The sequence below is a fragment of the Schistocerca gregaria genome, chromosome 1 (genome assembly GCF_023897955.1).
Source record: "Schistocerca gregaria isolate iqSchGreg1 chromosome 1, iqSchGreg1.2, whole genome shotgun sequence".
Classification (NCBI taxonomy): domain Eukaryota; kingdom Metazoa; phylum Arthropoda; class Insecta; order Orthoptera; family Acrididae; genus Schistocerca; species Schistocerca gregaria.
This window is the reverse complement of record NC_064920.1, coordinates 768,394,351-768,415,493: the sequence shown is the minus strand read 5'-3', so window position 1 is coordinate 768,415,493 and position 21,143 is coordinate 768,394,351. Positions and strand designations below refer to the sequence as shown.

The 21,143-nt window shown below is 42.2% G+C and overlaps 1 long non-coding RNA gene across 1 annotated transcript in view; it reads right to left on the bottom strand.

Moving 5' to 3' along the window:
• Nucleotides 1-897: 897 nt before the first annotated feature.
• The window catches only part of LOC126304755 (uncharacterized), a 36,042-nt gene continuing 15,796 nt past the window's right edge, over nt 898-21,143 (bottom strand). Inside the window, exons 2-3 of the long non-coding RNA XR_007553190.1 lie at nt 17,670-17,879; nt 898-1,216 (exon numbers count right to left, since the gene is read on the bottom strand). This is a non-coding gene — a long non-coding RNA (uncharacterized LOC126304755). The remainder of the gene's footprint in view (nt 1,217-17,669; nt 17,880-21,143) is intronic.

The window sequence follows — 21,143 nt, the reverse complement described above, 5'->3', positions numbered from 1 at the left end:
GTTTCTCGTGCTAAGCTCACATGTTATTTAAGAAACCGCATTTAAAAACCGAACTATTTTATGCACACCATTTTAGAGAGGTAGAATTATCAGGTCCGAAGAAGATCAGTAACCGTACGTAGTGAAATTTTTATTTACGTATTTATTCAAATATACAAATGTGATCTTAACACCTGATGATTCAGCTGATAGTTCTGCTACGACAATAGTTGTATAACGTAGTTTTACTGTCCGCAACGCCAGTTACTCATTCCGTTTAAGATCATAACAGTAGGACAAGATTTTTAAATCAATACATACTGAGAAAATTGTTTTGTTTGTTTATTCAAAAAATGTTTCGTCTGGTTTAAAGGATGGTTGCGCGTACAAAATAGCAGCTACTTGGTACAGCAACAAAATTATTTTCATTATGGACAGCTGATGTGTCTTATATATTGTTTGGAACAGTTTCAGATAGAAAAAAGTAGACCTTATCTCAATCTGAAGGTTGTAAATTAGTTTCTAATGTTCTTTGTTGTATAAAAGAGAGTCATACTGACTCATACGTAATTAAAAATTAAATACCCTTCCTTTCCTCTTATTTAGTCATACTTATTTCGGTAGAAGATTAGCTTTAACAGCAAGTATAAGCTTTACAGGTTATTAGCGATGCTGTTAACAAAACTGCATCTCTTATTTCCCCTTTTCCTTCTTTTATCGAAAGTTGTCTTCCAATCACTGTTACTTGACAAGTTCATAAATATTCACACAAACAAGCAATATCTACTAAATAAGCTAATAATTTCACTTCTTACATCAGTTATACTGTATTGTGTAAATACAAAGAAAGCATAGTAGAGAAGCAAAAACATCAAAAGAAGACGAAAATAAAATAAATGAACACATAAGTATAATGGCTACCATAAAAAGAGACAAATCATTGGAATGTGTCTACAATAACGACACACGGAACGAAGCAAGCCTTCATTTCATTGGATGTTTATGACTCTTATCTGAGGGATTATTTAACACTGGTTTCTCCGGAAACGAGCCACGTTAATTGTAGGTCTAGGAGAGCTGCTTCGTCACATTTCGCTTGGTGCTGTTGAGGTTGAGGCCGTGGAGCTGCGCAGTCCGGACTTAGCAGAGACCCCGTGGAATTGCAGTCCCTTCGGATGATCAGGAGCTGCAGCTGGTGCAGGAAGCGCCCTTAATATGCCGGTGTCATTCATTTTGGCTACACAGAAATCATACGATTAATGTTTTATGCACAGATGAACAGAAACAACGATGAGTGCCAATGCAGTAGTGTATGTCCTTCGTAACAGCATTCGATAGTGGTTGATAACACTGGACAACAAAGAAAAAAGTTTCAGTTACAAGAACAATACAATCTGCTTTTGCAAGATGATTCGCTACTCAATTCCCATCTAATTTCAGAATTTCTGAGTGACTCTGTTTACGTGTAAGAATGATTGTAAATGTTTACAATTGCCAAAATACACTGACGGAAAAAATCGTAACACAAAAAGTAATTAATGAAGAGGTATGAAGTAACGTGAATAGATTTGTCTAGGTAAAATATTTAAGTGATTAACGTTGCAAGACCACAAGTTAATGTAAGCGAGAAATAAGCCATTGCACACATGAAATGCTGATAAATTAATAAACTATGTAATCGCCAGAATATTGAATACAAGCTTGCAAATGTGCATGAAGTATGTTGTAGAGATGACGGATGTCAGTTTTGCTGGTTGTGAATGACGCTGGAATTATCGTTCTCTGGTGTCCCATATGTGCTCGATTGGAAACAGATCTGGTGATCGAACAGGCCAAAGCAAGCCAAGGGACATGTCAATATTGTGTAGAGCATGTTGAGTTACAACAGCGGTATAAGGGCGAGCGTTATCCTCTTGGAAAACATCCCCTGGAGCGCTGTTCATGAATGGCAGCACAATAGGTTGAATCACCAGACTAACGTACAAATTTGCAGTGAAAGTGCGTGAAATAACCATGCCAGTGCTCCAGCTGTCATACGAAATCGCACCCCACGCCGTAACTCTAGGTGTAGATTAAGGGCACCTAGCAAGCTGCCAGGTTAGCTGCAGGCCCTCAGCTGGCCTCATTCTAACTAACACATGACTATACTAGCACCGACGCAGAACCGGATTTAAAAATAAATCAGAACAGACCTCCACCCTGCACCACTGAAGTCACAAATGGTAGTGGTTTGCGCTAGAGGGCATCTGGCTCGGAGCTGTCCTTGAAGTAACTGTGGTACCAACTGCAGATCAAATTACTGCTACAGATGCAGGACGATGCGCCTTAGCGACACTCCAAACACGATTGTCTTCCCTCTCGGTAGTGCAACGTGGACGTCCGGAGCCCAGTCGTCTTGCGACCCTACTTACTAGTAACCACCGCTGCCAGCAATCATGTACAGTGGATACATTCCTGTCAATTGTTTCTACAGTATCGCAGAAGAAACACGCAGCTTCTCGTAGACCTTTTATACGATCTCGTTCAAACTCAAAGAAATGTTGATAATGGTTTCTTTGTCGCCTTAAAGGCATTCTCGACTAAAGTTCAGTCTCAAAGATGACTAAGTATGTTACAGTGCATTTTTAAAGCAAACCTGATTTGCGTCTTAATGCGACTCGGGTGAAATTTCAATAGCCATCAACTTTCAGATGTAGAAACACGCCTGCCAACTTTCGTTTACTTCGCGCAACCCCTTGATAAAGCTGTGAGGACGCGGCGTGAGTCGTACTTGGGTAGCTCAGATGGTGCCGGGCCGGTAGCTCAGCGTGTTCGGTCAGAGGGCTGTGTGCTCTCTGTAATAAAAAAACTGAGGCAAGGAATCAACGATCAACTTGCATGGATGTCTTATTGCCGGCACGGTACCTCAGCGTGTTCGGTCAGAGAGCCGGTTGGCTTCTGTAATAAAAAGCTGAGTGGAAGGAACAACAAACGAACTTGAACGGGCTTCATGTGACGTCCGCAACAACCAAACACAGCGATAAACAACGAAGAAAAAAAGAGAGAAAGATGGTAGAGCACTTTCCCGCGAAAGGTAGAGGTCCCGAATTCAAGTCTCGGTCCGGCACACAGTTTTAATCTGCCAGGAAGTTTCATATCAGCGCACACTCAGCTGCAGAGTGAAAACCTCATTCCTTGGTCTTGCCTCCTTTTTCTGTCTGTGTATGTTGTTCACCTGGTTAACAATGTGTTGGTTCACCTTTGGAACGGAGTATATTAGACAAATCGTTGGTGGGTTTCCGGATGTACGTAGCGCCAGATGTATATGCACAGGTTACGAAATTCACAGAAATTATAGCCCGCTTGTTTACACATGCTGAGCTGGCACCCCTTAGCCTCACAGATGTGTTCCATCGAGTTCAAATCAAACGAATGTAGTGGCCAAGATAGCATTGAGTTCATTATTATGCTTCTCAAGCCACTGTAGCACGATTCGAAACTTGTTACAAGAACACTTACCCACCAGCGTTGGGGAAGACATCAATCGTGAGAGGATGCAGGTCGCCTGCAATAATATTCACGTAGTCCACATATACCATGATGGCTTCAATTACTAGCACACGTTCATGGAAACTGAATCCAATGTGCCCGAGTTCAACAATGTGTTTTGAATGGTGTTCTCCGAAAAACTTGTGCTTGCACCAGCTTTGCACTCAATCGTTAGGTCTGCCACAGATCACTGTCTGTTCTGATGTATAGAGTAAGCAAGCCTCTTACTTTGACATTCTCTGATAAGGCGTTGCCGCCAGTGCCTTGTTGTCTGCTCGTGGTTTCGCAGGCCCTTCAATAACTTTACATAGACGCTCATGACAGCTGCACGCGCCCAACCGACCATCTTCGCCTTTTCTGAGGTGTTCGTTTCTCGGACTCCGAGGCATTACAACATTCCCTTTGTCAAAATCGCTTGTTCTCGTTGGTTTTGTTGCTATTGTTGTTGTTGTAGTCTTCAGACCGAAGACTGGTTTGATGCAGCTCTCCCAGCTACTCTATCCTGTACAAGTCTGTTCATCTCCGAATAACTACTGCAACGCACATCCTCCTGAATATGCCTATTGTATTCGTTGCTTGGTCTCCCTCTGCAATTTTTACCTCCACCCCCCCCCCTTCCTACACACACATACTTTCCTTCAAAATTACATTGGTGATTCCTTAAAGTCTCAGAATTTGTTCTAAAAACCGATTCCTTCTTCTAGTCAAGCTGTGCCACAAATTTCTTGTCTTCCTAATTCTATGCAGTAGCAGCTTATTAGTTACGTAATCGTTAGCATTCTTCCGTAGCACCACATTTCAAAAGCTGCTATTCTCTCCTTGTCTAAACCGTTTGTCGTACATATTTCACAAACTTAAATAGCTACACACGAAACAAATACCTGCAGAAAAGACTTCCAACACTTAAATCTATATTTGATGTTAACAAATTTCTTTTCTTCAGAAACACTTTCCTTGCCATTCCTTGCCATTGCCAGTCTCCATTTCATATCCTCTCTACTTCGGCCATCATCAGCTATTTTGGCTGCCGAAATAATAAAACTCATCTACTACTTTAACTGTCTCGTTTCCTAATCTAATTTCTTCAGCATCACCTGATTTAATCCAGTTACATTCTATTGTCCTCGTTTGTTGATGTATATCCTTTATCCTCCCATCAAGTCACTGTCCTTTCTGATCAACTGCTCTTCTCTCTGTGTCTCTGACAGAACTACAATATCATGGGAAACCTCGAAGTTTTTATTTCCTGTCCCTGAACTTTGATTCCTGTTTCAGATTTTCCTATGGTCTCTTTAGCTGCTTGCTCAATGAACATATTGTAAAACATCTGGAATAGGCTACGATCTTGTCTCATTCCTTTCTCAATCAGTGCTCCCCTTCCATGTCCCTCGACTCTTTATAACTGCCGTCTGGTTTCTGTACAAGTTGTAAACAGCCATTCGCTCCCTGTATTTTATGCCTACTACCTTCAGAATTTCAGAGAGAGTATTCCCGTTAACATTGTCAAAATCTTTCTCCAAATCTACAAATTCTATGAACTTCTAAATTCTATAAACTTCTAAGAGAAGTAATAGGGTCACTATTGCCTCGCGTGTTTCTTCTTTCTCCGGAATCCAAAGAGATCTTCCCTGAGGTTGGCTGCTACCAGTTTTTCCATTCTTCTGGATGGAATTCGTGTTAGTATTTCGCAACCATGACTTATTAAAGTGATATTTCGATAATTTTAACACCTGTCAGAAACTGCTTTTTTTTCTTGCAGTTGGAATTATCACATTTTGCTGAAGTCTGAGGGTATTTCTCCTGCCTCATACATCTTGCTCACCAGATGGAAGGGATCTGTCTTGGCTGGCACTCCGAAGACTGTTAGTAGTTCCGACGGAATGACGTCTACTCCCGGAGACTTGTTCCGACTTAGGTCTTTCAGAGCTCCGTCATATACTTCTCGCAGTATCATATCTCCACCTTATCTTCAGCTGCGTCCTCTTCCATCTCCGTAAAATTGCCTTTAAGTTCATCTTCCTTGTATAGAGTGTGTATGTACTCCTTTCACCTTCCACCATTCCCTTCCTTGGATAGAACTCGTTTTCTATTTGAGCTCTTGATAGTCATACAGCTGCTTCGGTTTCCGCTTCGGTTTCCTCCAAAGGCTTCTTTAATTTCCCTGTAGACGGTATCTGTCTTTCCCGTAGTGAAATATGCTTCTAAATCCTTACATTTGTCTTGCCTTCTAGCCATTCCTGTTTAGCTATTTTGCACTTCCTATCAATCACATTTTTAGACGTTGTTATCCCCTTTTGCCTGCTTCATTTGCATCATTTTTATATTTTCTCCTTTCGGCAATTAAATTCCTGCTATGTTATGCAAGGATTTCTAAAAAGCCTTGTCTTTTTACCTGCTTCATCCTGTGCCGCCTTCACTATTTCGTCCCTTAAAACTACCCATTCCTCTTCTAGTCTATTGCTTTCCCCTGTTCAAGTTAACCGTTGCCTAGTACTCTCTCTGAAACTCTCCATAACCGTTGGTCCTTTCAACGTATCCAGGTCTCATCTCCTTAATTTCCTATATTTTTGTAATTTCTTCGGTTTTAATCTACAGTTCATCACCAACAAACTTTGATCAGAGTCCACATCTTCCCCTGGAAATACCTCACAATTTAAAATCTGGTTCCGAAATCTCTGTCTTATCACTGTATAGCAAATCTGAAATCTTCCGGTATCTCCAGCTCCCTTCCATCTACACAACCTTCTTCCAAGATTCTTCAACAAAGTGACAGGTATAATTAAATTATGCCCTGTGCAAAATTCTACGAGGCAGCTTCCTCATTCATTCCTTTCCCCCAAGTCCATATTCACCTACGATTTTCCCTTACCTTCCATTTCCTATTATAGAATTCCAGTCCCCCATTACAATTAAATTTTCGCCTCTTTTTTTCACTGCCTGAATAATTTCTTTTATTTCATCATACATTTATTCAATCTCTTCATTATCTGCGGAGCTAATTGGTATGTAAACTTTTACTGTGATGATAGGTGTGGGCTTCGTGTTTGTCTTAGCTATGATAATGCGCTTGTCTCACTGGATTTCTATACTACCTGCCCCTATCGACGCTAAAATCATTATCCAATCGTTTATGCTCCGTTTATATCTTTTCCTTAGAACGAAACGTGCCCTCAATCCCACAAGGCGGTGTCCAGTCTAGTGGTGGGCAGTGGTCATAAGTGTTTGGTTCATCAGCGTATGTGTCTGGCAAAATTACACGCTTTCACAACAATACTTCCAAACGCAAATAGCAAAGAAACCCGTCAGTATACAAAGAATCAAAGAAATCAGTAGCATTAGAGTGAAGAATCACCCTTTAAAATATTTCTTCCCAATTTTCTACGATACTTCGCCTCAGCAACATCGCTTCGTAAGGATCAACAGTAGTCGCTCATTATCATGGCACTCCATTTGCCATTGCCATTTGCCATTTCTCTATTTGAGAAATTATCTGTTGGAACCGTTCTCTGTGTTCGGGGTTATCCAATAAAATGTTCAAAGATCCATTCAAAAAATGTAATTTAAGTAACGTGTTACATCCGATAACATGGTATGACCTCAGTAGTAGCTGTACATCACGATAGTTCTCTGCCTCATGGTTGGCTAAAAACTATTTGTAGGTACTAGTGAACGACAGCCATGCCATTCTTTCAACATCACTCAGTAAATCAAGGAAATCTTCACCTGACTTTAATTTCTTAATGTGTGGTTCTAAAAATATTCGTTTCTGTTTTTTATTGGTTTGGCCTACTGAGAACCACCTGAAATAACTAATGTCTTCCTTTTCCTCGTCTTTCTTTCTTTCCTTCTAGAAGCTATGCATTCTTATTCTTTCCCTGTGTTTTTCTCTTCTTTCTTCTGTCCACAAAGCCCTACCTTTTTCTTTGTTTCCTTTTGGAACCTCTTGAAACTTTTTACTTTTGCTCTGAGCTTTTTCCTGTCCCCTATTTCTTCCTCCGTTATTTCTGTTTCTCTCAAGTTTGCTTTAACTTCTTCCATCTACATCATTGATTTTTTGGCTTTCCGTCAATAAGTTAAAAATGCTTTTCGTCATCCTCTTTTCATCTAGTCTGCTTAAGTGTTCATAGAATACAACTCTACTCTTCCCCATTGTGTCTGATACTAGGTCTTTGTTTCCCTAAACTTCTTTATTATTTCTGTATTTCCATTTACCTTTCTCATATTTTGGTCCCAAGACTTTCCTGATCATTTTCTTTCCTTCTTTTCTGTTTCACCTAATTGTTTAGCTGTATTTAACAAAAAGCATTATGAAGCATAAAGACATTCTGGTTTAATGACTGTTGTAGTGCCGCAGTTTTGCCTTAATGGAAATACAGGGTGTTACAAAAAGGTACGGTCAAACTTTCAGGAAACATTCCTCACACACAAATAAAGAAAAGATGTTATGTGAACATGTGTCCGAAAACGCTTAATTTCCATGTTAGAGCTCATTTTAGTTTCGTCAGTATGTACTGCTCAGTGGAGCACGTTATCATGATTTCATACGGGATACTCTACCTGTGCTGCTAGAACATGTGCCTTTACAAGTACGACACAACATGTGGTTCATGCGCGATGGAACTCCTGCATATTTCAGTCGAAGTGTTCGTACGCTTCTCAGCAACAGATTCGGTGACCGATGGATTGGTAGAGGCGGACCAATTCCATGGCCTCCACGCTCTCCTGACCTCAACCCTCTTTCATTTATGGGGGCATTTGAAAGCTCTTGTCTACGCAACCCCGGTACCAAATGTAGAGACTCTTCGTGCTCGTATTGTGGACGGCTGTGATACAATACGCCATTCTCCAGGGCTGCATCAGCGCACCAGGGATTCCATGCGACGGAGGTTGGATGCATGTATCCTCGCTAACGGAGGACATTTTGAACATTTCCTGTAACAAAGTGTTTCAAGTCACGCTGGTACGTTCTGTTGATGTGTGTTTCCATTCCATGATTAATGTGATTTAAAAAGAGCTCTAACATGGAAAGTAAGCGTTTCCGGACACTTGTCCACATAACATAATTTCATTCTTTGTGTGTGAGGAATGTTTCCTGAAAGTTTGGCCGTACCTTTTTGTAAGACCCTGTATATTTCTTGTTTTACATGTTAGTTGTTAGTTGAAAAGCATTTGATTGAATCATTTCACTTAGATATTTAAATTATGTGGTCTTTTTCATTCTTCCATAATCAGTTTCCATCTATTCCTGTGCCTCCTTAGCATCTGTCATATATCCTGGTTTCTTTCAAAACATACACATAGGTCTGCTTTTGAAGCTGTCTCTTGTAGGACATTTTTCTGCATTGCTGCATCGTCTATAGATTCAGATAAGTTAAGATCGTCTGCCAAAGCCAAACAGCTAAGACTCAGAATATCTCCTTTTCACCCCATTCGTAATTTTTTAAATTCCTTCTTCTTCTGTTTCTTATGTTTTATTCTCTGGTTACCTTTTGTGGTAGACAACTGAAGAGCAGTGGGGACAATGTCTTCCTTTATATTTGCTTCACTACTTCTTGGAAACTGATATCGAAAATACCTAAATTCGCCTAAAGTTCTCTCCATGGTTCTCACAAGTTGTTGGCGAGACCGCATTTAATGTGTAGCAGAGGTAGATAGGGTAGACGAGAGGAGTCTTCACCACGTTCTCCTGTCCAGATGGTCATTCATTCCGAACAGATCATTTTTTCCAATGATAATGTTTTTTTCTGTCTCTCTTGTCTCACTTGCATAGAAAGCTGCAGTGGTTTGTGTACCCGAGCTGCATACCTTAAAGAATTTGCCATTATCTTCTGATGTCTACATGCATGCATGTCATTTGTTTTTCTCATACGGGATAAATGTGATTAGTAGTTTAAAGCTCCCATATGTCTCATTAAAATTAATTGCATGACCGTTCAGAACAGAACGAAGCACTGTTTTCAGGCTGACATTATTGCAATCTATGAATAGGCGCAGCTCATTTACGCTGATATCATGGTCAAGAATTTCCATAACAGATTCGATATCAGTACAAAAACCATTCAATTTTCCCAAAAAAATGTACAGAAAAAACAATATGGTGGTCACGATAATCATTAACTTTCATTTTGCTTCAAAAAATTTAAATCACTAACAAGATCGATGAGATCCTCTTGAGACAAAAAGTGCGGTTCACAGTGGCCTTGAAATGTTGAGTTGGCGTACATATCTCCTTCGCTTTCTTCTGCGATTAGTCACTCTGTTCTTCTTCACTCAGTCACATCCTCAGGAGGCGTTGGTTTCGGTAGTTCTTCGCTATGACTTGATGACTTGCAGACCTTAGAGGAGATGATAAATTAAGATGTTGCATGGTTTCCCTTCTTTACGAGGTTATTCCATCTATGTTTGCCAGACGAAAATAACAGTCTTTTGTGTGATCCGTTAGTTAGCTCCTATCATGGGGGCGACAGAGGATATGTGACGTGATCCTCTTAACCCGCCTGTCATAAGTGTAGAGCAGGACGGACAGCATACTTGGGAGGCCCAATTCGTGTTCTGATCACTAAAGTTACACCAGAAATAAAGCTCGTAATACTTCTTTAAAAGAGTCCATGTTTCCCGTTTTGCTGTTTCAGAATTAACTCTTCAGAAATATAACAAAAAATAATTTGCACAGTTTACACAGATATGTGGTCTTTCTTCTTATCAACTAACGCAAAACATAAACCAAAAACCTTCACGAACTTAGAAGAACAAGCAGTGTCTTTCAATGATTGACAGAACTCTCACTGCTCAGATGGAAATGGCAACATAAAATATGGCTCTGCATGCTCAAGCAGTGCTGCCAAACCACTTTCATTTTGTGGAGTTAGGTTTCTGAATTAAGAGTCAGGTGTGGTAGTCCTTTGCAAATATTTCAATTATTTTTCACTTATTAAGTCTGCAAAATATTTAAGTTAAGCCCCAGTATGATAAATAACATGTAGCGTTTTCAATTTTATGTGTAGACAGAGAGTAGCGTCTCAGAAGAAAACTGACCCCAACAGCCAAAAACTGATTTCATTTTTGAATACAGCGCCCACTGCTTAACAAAGAACACCTTACACATTCTTTGGCAGAAAAATTTTGTTGACCAATATAAAAAAACAACAAAGACATAGTATTTATCAAAGTTTAAGGTGAAACTTTGGAACAATAGCCGAAAAATGTGCTACCTTGAAGGAGAATGCTGTCGCCAGAGCACTGGTACAGCTTATCTCAACCTCAAGTTTATCACATTTGCAAGCTAACTTTACCAAATGTCTCATATTTACTATGATCAACAATTGTGCAGTAACATACATATATACATATATATACATATATACTAAAAATAATCATAAAGTAACTCTCCTTAATCAATTAGGGACAACTATCACTGCCATAAATTCGTTTTGAAAACACATAAACCGGTAGCTCAGTATTCACTACACTCCTGAGTTACGATACTTCAGTGTAAATCTTCACCTAAAAAAGCAAAAAAGGATTCGTTGCACAAAGAAAGTGAAGAGATTTATTAGCACGATTCAGATGTTCATATCTGGTGTGCTTCTTTTCAGAATACTACAATAAGCTCACATATTTATTCACTGAAGAAATGTTTTGTCAAATATCCATTCCAGTGTTCGAAGAAGTAGTGGTTTTTAAACCATAAGTGAAACTCTTTATACTGCCTCCTCGTGAATCTGACAATAGTTGAGAATGATTTAAAAGTGCGCAACAGTAAAATTCTTCGACTAACGTTATACCTTCAAAACTTCTTCGCCACTTTATGCAGATGATTTGTTGACCGTAGATGTCATCACAGAATCTGATCGAAAAAGAATTCATCTGCATGACTTGTATACTTTGTGTTCATTTGATCGGAAACCTCTTTCTCAATACTATTTTGACACAGGAAATTGTTAAGGACAGTCCCCTGTCTAGTGAAGAGGAACGTAATCGTTGATTCTCAGTATACTTCAGAAGAGCTCGCTATGTCTCCAACCAAGAATGGGATAATGCGATGCGTGTACAATGTCCAGTCTGTTAATGTTCCTCGAAAGGTAATTTCCAGCTTACACGTTGCCCGCCTTGCACAATTCAGCAAGAAGAATTGTCAACACCGGAAGCTGCCCGCCGAATAGTCGTTCACCGCAGCGACGTCATTCGAATTTTAAACCGCTAGCATGAAACATTAAACACTAATTATTTGCCTATTAGTGGTCACCATCAGTCAGCGACACAAGCTGATGACAGCTATCTACAAAGCATAGTTTTAAGTTCCTCGAAAAGGATACAACAGAACTGCGCGCTTCGTTTTCGGCGGCAACTGGGAGGGCTATCTCGACAGACGGCACGAAACACCTTCCACACAATGAATGTCGCGTCTAGGCATCGATTACAACATTACAAACCGCACTCCCCCACCCACTATGGTGGTGACGGTTGGAAAGGAACACATAGAATGAAACATGAGATCAATGGCGTTGGGTTCTTTTCACTGTTGATTGCGGGACTTGTCTGACCCCTGTGACAGTCGTAGGAGAAGAGATCAGAGCAGTCGACATCCACTGCACAGCAGAGCCACAAATGCTCAGCAACGAGATACGTCAGCCACGTGCTGAGACTGCATAATGTGCGGATGTCGTAGCCTCTCAGCGCTACAGAGGTTAATTTCAGACCCGTACACTATCAAGGCAGAGTTCTTGCATCTATTGTCCAGCAGTGTAGTCAGAATTTCGTCAAAGGGTTCTCCTTCCAAGACGATAACATACACTCCTGGAAATGGAAAAAAGAACACATTGACACCGGTGTGTCAGACCCACCATACTTGCTCCGGACACTGCGAGAGGGCTGTACAAGCAATGATCACACGCACGGCACAGCGGACACACCAGGAACCGCGGTGTTGGCCGTCGAATGGCGCTAGCTGCGCAGCATTTGTGCACCGCCGCCGTCAGTGTCAGCCAGTTTGCCGTGGCATACGGAGCTCCATCGCAGTCTTTAACACTGGTAGCATGCCGCGACAGCGTGGACGTGAACCGTATGTGCAGTTGACGGACTTTGAGCGAGGCCGTATAGTGGGCATGCGGGAGGCCGGGTGGACGTACCGCCGAATTGCTCAACACGTGGGGCGTGAGGTGTACACAGTACATCGATGTTGTCGCCAGTGGTCGGCGGAAGGTGCACGTGCCCGTCGACCTGGGACCGGACCGCAGCGACGCACGGATGCACGCTCAGACCGTAGGATCCTACGCAGTGCCGTAGGGGACCGCACCGCCACTTCCCAGCAAATTACGGACACTGTTGCTCCTGGGGTATCGGCGAGGACCATTCGCAACCGTCTCCATGAAGCTGGGCTACGGTCCCGCACACCGTTAGGCCGTCTTCCGCTCACGCCCCAACATCGTGCAGCCCGCCTCCAGTGGTTTCGCGACAGGCGTGAATGGAGGGACGAATGGAGACGTGTCGTCTTCAGCGATGAGAGTCGCGTCTGCCTTGGTGCCAATGATGGTCGTATGCGTGTTTGGCGCCGTGCAGGTGAGCGCCACAATCAGGACTGCATACGACCGAGGCACACAGGGCCAACACCCGGCATCATGGTGTGGGGAGCGATCTCCTACACTGGCCGTACACCTCTGGTGATTGTCGAGGGGACACTGAATAGTGCACGGTACATCCAAACCGTCATCGAACCCATCGTTCTACCATTCCTAGACCGGCAAGTGAACTTGCTGTTCCAACAGGACAATGCACGTCCGCATGTATGCCGTGCCACCCAACGTGCTCTAGAAGGTGTCAGTCAACTACCCTGGCCAGCAAGATCTCCGGATCTGTCCCCCATTGAGCATGTTTGGGACTGGATGAAGCGTCGTCTCACGCGGTCTGCACGTCCAGCACGAACGCTGGTCCAACTGAGGCGCCAGGTGGAAATGGCATGGCAAGTCGTTCCACAGGACTACATCCAGCATCTCTACGATCGTCTCCATGGGAGAATAGCAGCCTGCATTGCTGCGAAAGGTGGATATACACTGTACTAGTGCCGACATTGTGCATGCTCTGTTGCCTGTGTCTATGTGCCTGTGGTTCTGTCAGTGTGATCATGTGATGTATCTGACCCCAGGAATGTGTCAATAAAGTTTCGCCTTCCTGGGACAATAAATTCACGGTGTTCTTATTTCAATTTCCAGGAGTGTATGAGCGACCAATGCTCACTACATAAAAACGTTCCTCCAGGAGGCAGGAAGCAATTTAATGGGACGATCTGTGGTATCTGCAGACATGAACTAGACTGAGGTTCCTTGGGTCCAGTTGAAACTTGCAGTGCGTCCTAGAAGGAACACTCGCCACGCATTGGTTGGGCACAGAAGGCTTGCTGTGATAAGTGGTTTGAGCATCAGCGCCCCGACCGTATTATAGACAGCATGCCAAAGACGATCCAAGCTTATGGCCGTCGAAAATAATAAACTGACGGGAAAAAGTTGCAACACTAAGAATGGGTGTTCCTACATCTGATAGATGATGTCTATTCATATTTCGCGCCAGTCGCGTAAGAGTGGCGCTAGTATCCCCACTATAAGGACGCAGGTTTGCTTTAAATGCACGCTATAACAGTCGTGAGTGTTAGATTGGACGTGGTATGTTGATGTTGCTCAAGGATGCCTGTAAGGCGACAAAGACGACGTTATCGATAGCTCACTGAGTCTGAACAAGGTCGTGTAACAGGGCTTCGAGAAGCTGCACGTTCCTTTAGTGATACTGCAGAGAGATTTGGTAGCAATGTAGCCACTGTACATGACTGCTGGCAACGGTGGTCACGGCAATGTACGGTCGTGAGAAAACAGGGCTCCGGGCGGCCATATGACACCACCGAGAGGGAACACTATCGTGTTCGGTGTATGGCTCTGGCGCATCTAACTCCACCTACAGCAGCAATTTGAGCAGCAATTGGCACCACCAGAGAACTGTTACAAATCGGTTACTTCAAGAAAAACTCTGAGCCAGCCGGCTGTAGTGTGCATTCCACTGACACCAACGACATTAACGACTTCAATGGTGTCAAGCTGTAGCTCGTTGAGGGCATCGTGGAAGTCTTTTGTGTTTCACTGCCTCGGTGACAGTGACATGACTGTGTTGGTTGGAAGGAAACCAGTTGAGGGCCTGCAACCAACTGGTAGTGTGCTAGACACATTGAAACTACACCTGAAGTTATGGTCTGCGGTGTGATTTCGTATGACAGCTAGAACACTGTCGTGTTTCTCCCACGCAGCCTGACTGCAAATTTGTACGTTAGTCTGCTGATCGACCTGTTATGCTACCATTCAAATGGCTCTAAGCTCTATGGGACTTAACACCTCAGGTCATCAGTCCCCTAAACTCTACTTAAACCTAACTAACCTAAGGACATCACACACATCCATGCCCATGCAGGATTAGAACCTGCGACTGTAGCAGCCTCGTGGTTCCGGACGGAAGCGCCTAGAACCGCTCGGCCATAGGGGCCGGCTACCATTCATGAAAAGCATTTCAGAAGGGGTTTTCCATTGGATAACACTCGCTCACATACCGTAGTTGCAAACCAGCATGCTTTACGAAGTGTAGACATGTTTCTTTGGCCTTTTCGATCACCAGATCTGTCTACAACCGAGCACACTTTGGGCGTCATCGGACGACAACTCCAGCGTCATGCAAAACCAGCATTAATCGCCACTATGTTGACCGACCAAATGCAACTTGCATGGAACTCCATCCCAGAAATTGAGATCCAGCGTCTGTACAACACAATGCATGCACGTTTGTGTGCTTGCATTCAACATTATGGCAGTTACGTCGGTTATTAATGTATCAGCATTTCAAATTTTCAATGGATTTTCTCGCGCCTACTGCAACCTGAAATCTTGCAACGTTAATCACTTAAGTATGTTACCTAAACAAAAATACTCCCAAAATTTCGATTCTCTACATTAATTACGAGTGTCGTTCAATAAGTAATGTCCCACATTCTTTAAAAAACCATTAATATACATACAAACTTCCTTGTTGCTGCTTCACATCTGATGTTTGTTCTGTGCGCTGGTGAAGCTTCGATGCGTTCTGGCAGATATCAGAGCCGTATTATAGCGTCAAAATGGCATCTACATACAATTCACGTTACAAGCAGTATGTTATTGAATTATTGTGTGCAGAAAAAGAAACCATGGTGAACATCCATAAAGGTTTGTGCGCAGTGTATGACGATGCAGCAGTTTATAGGATTACAGTTGGGCGCCGAGTAAAGAAAGTTACAGCTTCAGAAAATACAGAAACAGAGTTCCATGATCAGCCACACTCGGGACGTCCTGTCACAGTCACTGCTCCAGACATTCTGGATCGGGCGGATGCCGTTATTCGTGCCGACCGGCGCATCACAACTCGACAATTGGCTCTACAGTTGTCGGTCAGCATTGGCAGTGCGTTTGCAATGATCGAGACTTTCGGATATTCGAAGAGGTGCTCACGATGGGTTCCACGAATGTTCACAGCAGACCACAATATTCACAGAAAGGAAGTTTTATCTGAATTGTTGGAGCGTTTCGACGGAGACACCTTTCTCTCACGGATCGTTACGGATGACGAAAGCTGGAAGCACCACTTCGCGCCGGAAACAAAAAGGCAGTCCATGGAGTGTCATCGTCCTCATTCACCACAATAGAAGGAATTTCAAGACAACCCTCTCTGCCGGGAAAAACATGGTGACAGTCTTCTGGGATTGTGATGGGGTCATTCTCGTGGATGTTGCCAAGAGTGTCAACAATCAATTCAGAGGCATACGTGAAGACTCTGAATAAGCTCAAGAACCGTTTCTGACATGTTCAATCGGACACGAATATAGTAGAAATCTTGCTCCAACAGGATAATACACGCCCATGCACAAGTCTGAGAATACAGGAACACATCGCCAAATTGGGTTGGACATCACTGCCTCATCCACCCTACAGTCGAAACCCGACCTTGGGCCTTTTAGAGATTCTCTATGGGGGACACACTTTGAATATGACGAGAGTGTCAGACATGCAGTGAAAACATGGATTCGCTTACAGGACAAAGGCTTTTACCATCAGGGGATAAATGCTCTTCCACGACGTTGGCGTACGGCCATAGAACGTGATGGAAACTATGTAGAAAAACACGAAATGGACAAGATATGTGGATGTATATTGTCACCAAATTCTGACTCTTAACAATAAATATGTTCTGAGAAAAAAAATGGAGGCATTACCTATTGAACGACCCTCGTATGTTTAGATAATGGGATTTTTTTTCGTCAGTGTATATATTGTACTTGCAACGCTCGCAACAGCAATGATTGTATTCAATGACTATTTTATGACTATGGATCCTTGCCACATCAAAATTACGGCATTGAATGTGACCCAACAGCAGTTTTTATTTCACATTTGCGCACATTCAAAGAGCTTGCCTTTATTTTGGTTAATGTCTTGTTGTTTGTTATTTCACAGTAAAGTTATAAAAAAATGGCTCTGAGCACTATAGGACTTAACATCTGAGGTCATCAGTAACCTAAAACTTAGAACTAGTTAAACCTAACTAACCTAAGGACAACACACACATCCATGCCCGAGGCAGGATTCGAACCTGCGACCTGTAGCGGTCGCGCGGTTCCAGACTGAAGCGCCTAGAACCGCACGGCCACCAGTGGCCGGCAGTAAAGTTATATTTTGAGTTTCATAACACTTGCTCTCTAATTCCTTGCCTCCTTTGAATCTAAGTGTAGACACGTTCACGGAGAAGTGGAACATGCAAAACGTTTTTGGGTGATTTCTGTATGAACTTGTTCTTAGTATTCGCAGTAATTAGATTATAACAAGTGCCTACATGTTATGCGAATGTGGATCGTACGCAAAATTCTAATAACTTTCTTTTGTGCAACTATTCAGTTTACGTAGATGAAGAATTATGGTGAAACACATTCCGACAGAGTGTCACCAATGAATGTATGATAAAAAATCGAACTTCCTAGACTTATTTTTAAATGAATATTGCAGTAAGTCACAGTTGCGGAATGACACATGATTCGTGATCCTTATAGAATTATGGGTGCCATAGAAGGATTGTTCTCATTAAATCGTATCTCCAAAACTTACAGGCGTCTATTCGCCACCAGGCCCACCGGTGGTTGTCGGAGCCTTGGTGGTGGTCTTGGTGGTGGTGGTGGTGGTGGTGGAGGTGGAAGTGGATGTGGTGGTGGTGGAGACCTTGCCCGCCGCTACGCAGAGCTGGCACAGCAGCGGCTTGTTCCAGTGACAAGCCAGCTGACACGCCCACGCACCACCGAATCTACCCTCTGGCGGCTCCTGCGGCAGACACACTTTGATCTACACTCAGCAGGTCTTACACAGTCTACATATGACACCTAACAACAAATCTCTGGACATTGCCTAGTCATGGGTACTAAACGGTTCGATGTAAGGACCCCTGACTCCCCTGTGACTACTGACCGAAAACTTCGCTAAGAGACTTCGTAACTCAAACATACACAACGTTATACAGTAGCTGCATTTAAAACATATGTTTAGTTTTAGTTTTTAGCTACAGCAGCATCTGTGAAGCAATAGGTTGTGGACAGTGACATTCCTGAAACGGACTTACCTCACCATAGCCCCACCTGCCCCAACGTAACACCTCTGAGATATGTTAGAACGTCGATTTCGCTCCAGACCCAGCATGCAACTTCACTACCGTCTCTGGTTTCGGCTCTTGAGGAAGAATGGACTAACCACTCCTCCATTCACATTCAGACACCTTACTGAAAGTGTCCAGAGCAGAGTCCAAGCTGTCGTAACAGCGAAGAGTGGACACTAATGTCAATGTCCACATACTTTACAATGCTCACATGCTTTCCGCCAGATAGTGTATAAAAATGAACAAATGCAAGACCATAGACGTATGCACGAATAGTGGAAATATAGGAGATATAGGAAAATTAAAGAAGCCAAAATGCTTAGGCGGCAAGCCGGAATAAAGCAAAGAAGGGAAATCTGACAGGTGGAAGAAGTAAGTGTTTTACATGGAAAATGAAGATATTATTATAGCAAAAGAAAGAGGAAATAAATGAAGATGAGATGAGACGTATGGTATTGCAAGAAGAATTTCACAGAGCACTAAAAGACCAAAATCGAATGTCCTTCGAGTATACCAAAGTTCCCCGTAATTACTGAGGTCCTTAGGAGAGCCAAAAATGACAAGATACATAATATAGGTTAAATACCCTCAGACGTCAAGAATAGTACAATAATTTCAATTCCAAAAGAGCCAGTTGCTCACAGGTGTGAATATTACCGAACCACGACTTTAATAAGTGACGTTTCCGAAATACTGACGCGATATGTTTATAGTAGAGCAGAAACCAGGGTTAGCTATTGACGTAAGCCCATCAGAGACGGCAAAGGAATTGGAACAGCAGTTGAACCGAATGGGTATTATCTTGAAAAGAGGTTACAAAATGAATATGAAAAAAAGCAAAACAATTGCAGTGGAATCAAGTTGAATTAAATCAGACGATGCAGAGATAATTATATGAGGAAACTAGACACTTAAAGCAGTCGACGAGTTTTGCTATTTTGGCAGCAAACTGATTGATGATGGTCAAAGTAGAGACGATATAAAATGCAGAATGACAGGAGAAGCATTTCCGAAAAAGAGAAATTCATCAACATCTATTATACGTTTAAATGCTAGGAAGTCTTTTCTGAAGGTATTTGGAGTGCAGGCTCGTATCGAAGTGAAATGTGGACAATGACTTCTTCACAGAAGAAGACAATAGAAGTTTCTTAAATGAGGCGCTACGGAAGGGTGCAGAAGATTGGATGAGTGGCTCGAATCACTAATCAGAAGCTACTGTTCCGAACTGGGGGACAAAGAAATTTATGACAGAACTTGCCTAAAGGAAGATATCTATTGCTAGGGTACATACTAAGACATGGAGAAATAATCAGTTTAGTAATGAAGGAAGCGTGAGAGTAAAATTTACGGAGGGAGACCTAGGCTGGTGCATAGCAAAAATGTTTCAATATATGTGGGTTGCAGAAGTTACACAGATATGAAGAGATTCGCAAAGGACAGGATAGTGTGAAGAGGTGCATCAAATCACTCTTAGGACTGATACCAAACGAATAGCAATATGGCTGTCAAAATTTCAAGTATTTATGTCAAACTTTTCACTTCGTAAAATTATTTACTTCGAAGAACGTGACAGTGAATGTTACCTTGTCACTGGTACCTTGTTCAGGTTAGACAGGTCGGTTTTTTCATTGTATAATTAATATTTGAAAGACAACACAGGTTGGGGTAGCATGTGCCTCAGGGGAAGGTGATAAGCGTGGTACGCATGCACTTTTCAAGAGAATCAGACGCACGGCAGCACTTCATCCGAGAAAAGTATGTCGCGGTCATGCGCGCCAAAGCCTTTGTGGTGGAACTGGAATGAAATGACTCCGTATATTAGCTCCAGAGATGCACAACAATTAGGAAGATGTTGTCACTATAAAGTATATACATTGTCCCCAACTGTATGTGTATGTGAGCGAGCACCAAATGCAATAAATGATCAACACTGAGAAGACTTATGACAGCCTACCTCACAGCATCACAGAAAATGGCACTGCGACTTCCTTCCGATTATAAAGGGATGGGAGCAATTAATCGCTATTTACTTCCTTAAAATTTTTGCCTAAGTCGTATCACCAGTGTGTTATTCTTTTCTTGGTTCTTAGCTGACAGAGAATGATTCAATTTAATGCTTTCGATCAACTGATACAAGTGCAATAATGTAGTTAAAATAACAATTGCTGTTGCACACTTTCATTCATTTGTTGACTGAAATAGTGCAGCACTACCAAACTGATACAAGCATGTGCTATGGACTCCTATAGGGTACTAAGTATTCGTAAATGTACGTATGTCTTGGCGATGTTTTATCAAGACCTGAAATTATTACTTGGGTTCCAATATAATTGTTTCTCGGTGTGTTCTGTACAAAAATACGTGTAGGTTAATTAGAAACATTATAAGGAAGGATAGGAAAACAGCAGTCAGTCGAAATCCCATTGGTTTTTTATTATGCTTGCATATCCAGATTTCCTCAGAATTGTTTTACATAGAACAATAAGTAAAACACCACTTTATCCAACAGAAACGAGCCATTTAGTCAACATACCATTTGAGTGAGCTATAATCAAACAAACTCCCAGCAACACGTGTCAACATAATTATGATTTTATTGGTGTACAGGCAGAAGGAAACTGAGGGTGTTTGCTTACAACAAACATGACTCAAACTGAGGCTTCTGTACTTTTTGTAAACAACAACCCCGGCTTCCTTCTGTCTCTACACCAGTAAAGTCATTTGGTGGCGTTTAGCGTTGGGAGTTTGTTGGATTATAGCTCACTCAACTGTTATGTTGTCTAAAATGGATCGTTTCCTTCGGGTAACGAGATGTTTCACTTATTGTTTTGTGTAAATCAGTTTTACTTTCGTAGTTTCCTTGTATTTCAGCACTGAAGGAGGCTATTTATAACTGAAATATTGGTATAATTAAAAACCAATTGGAATGTGACAAT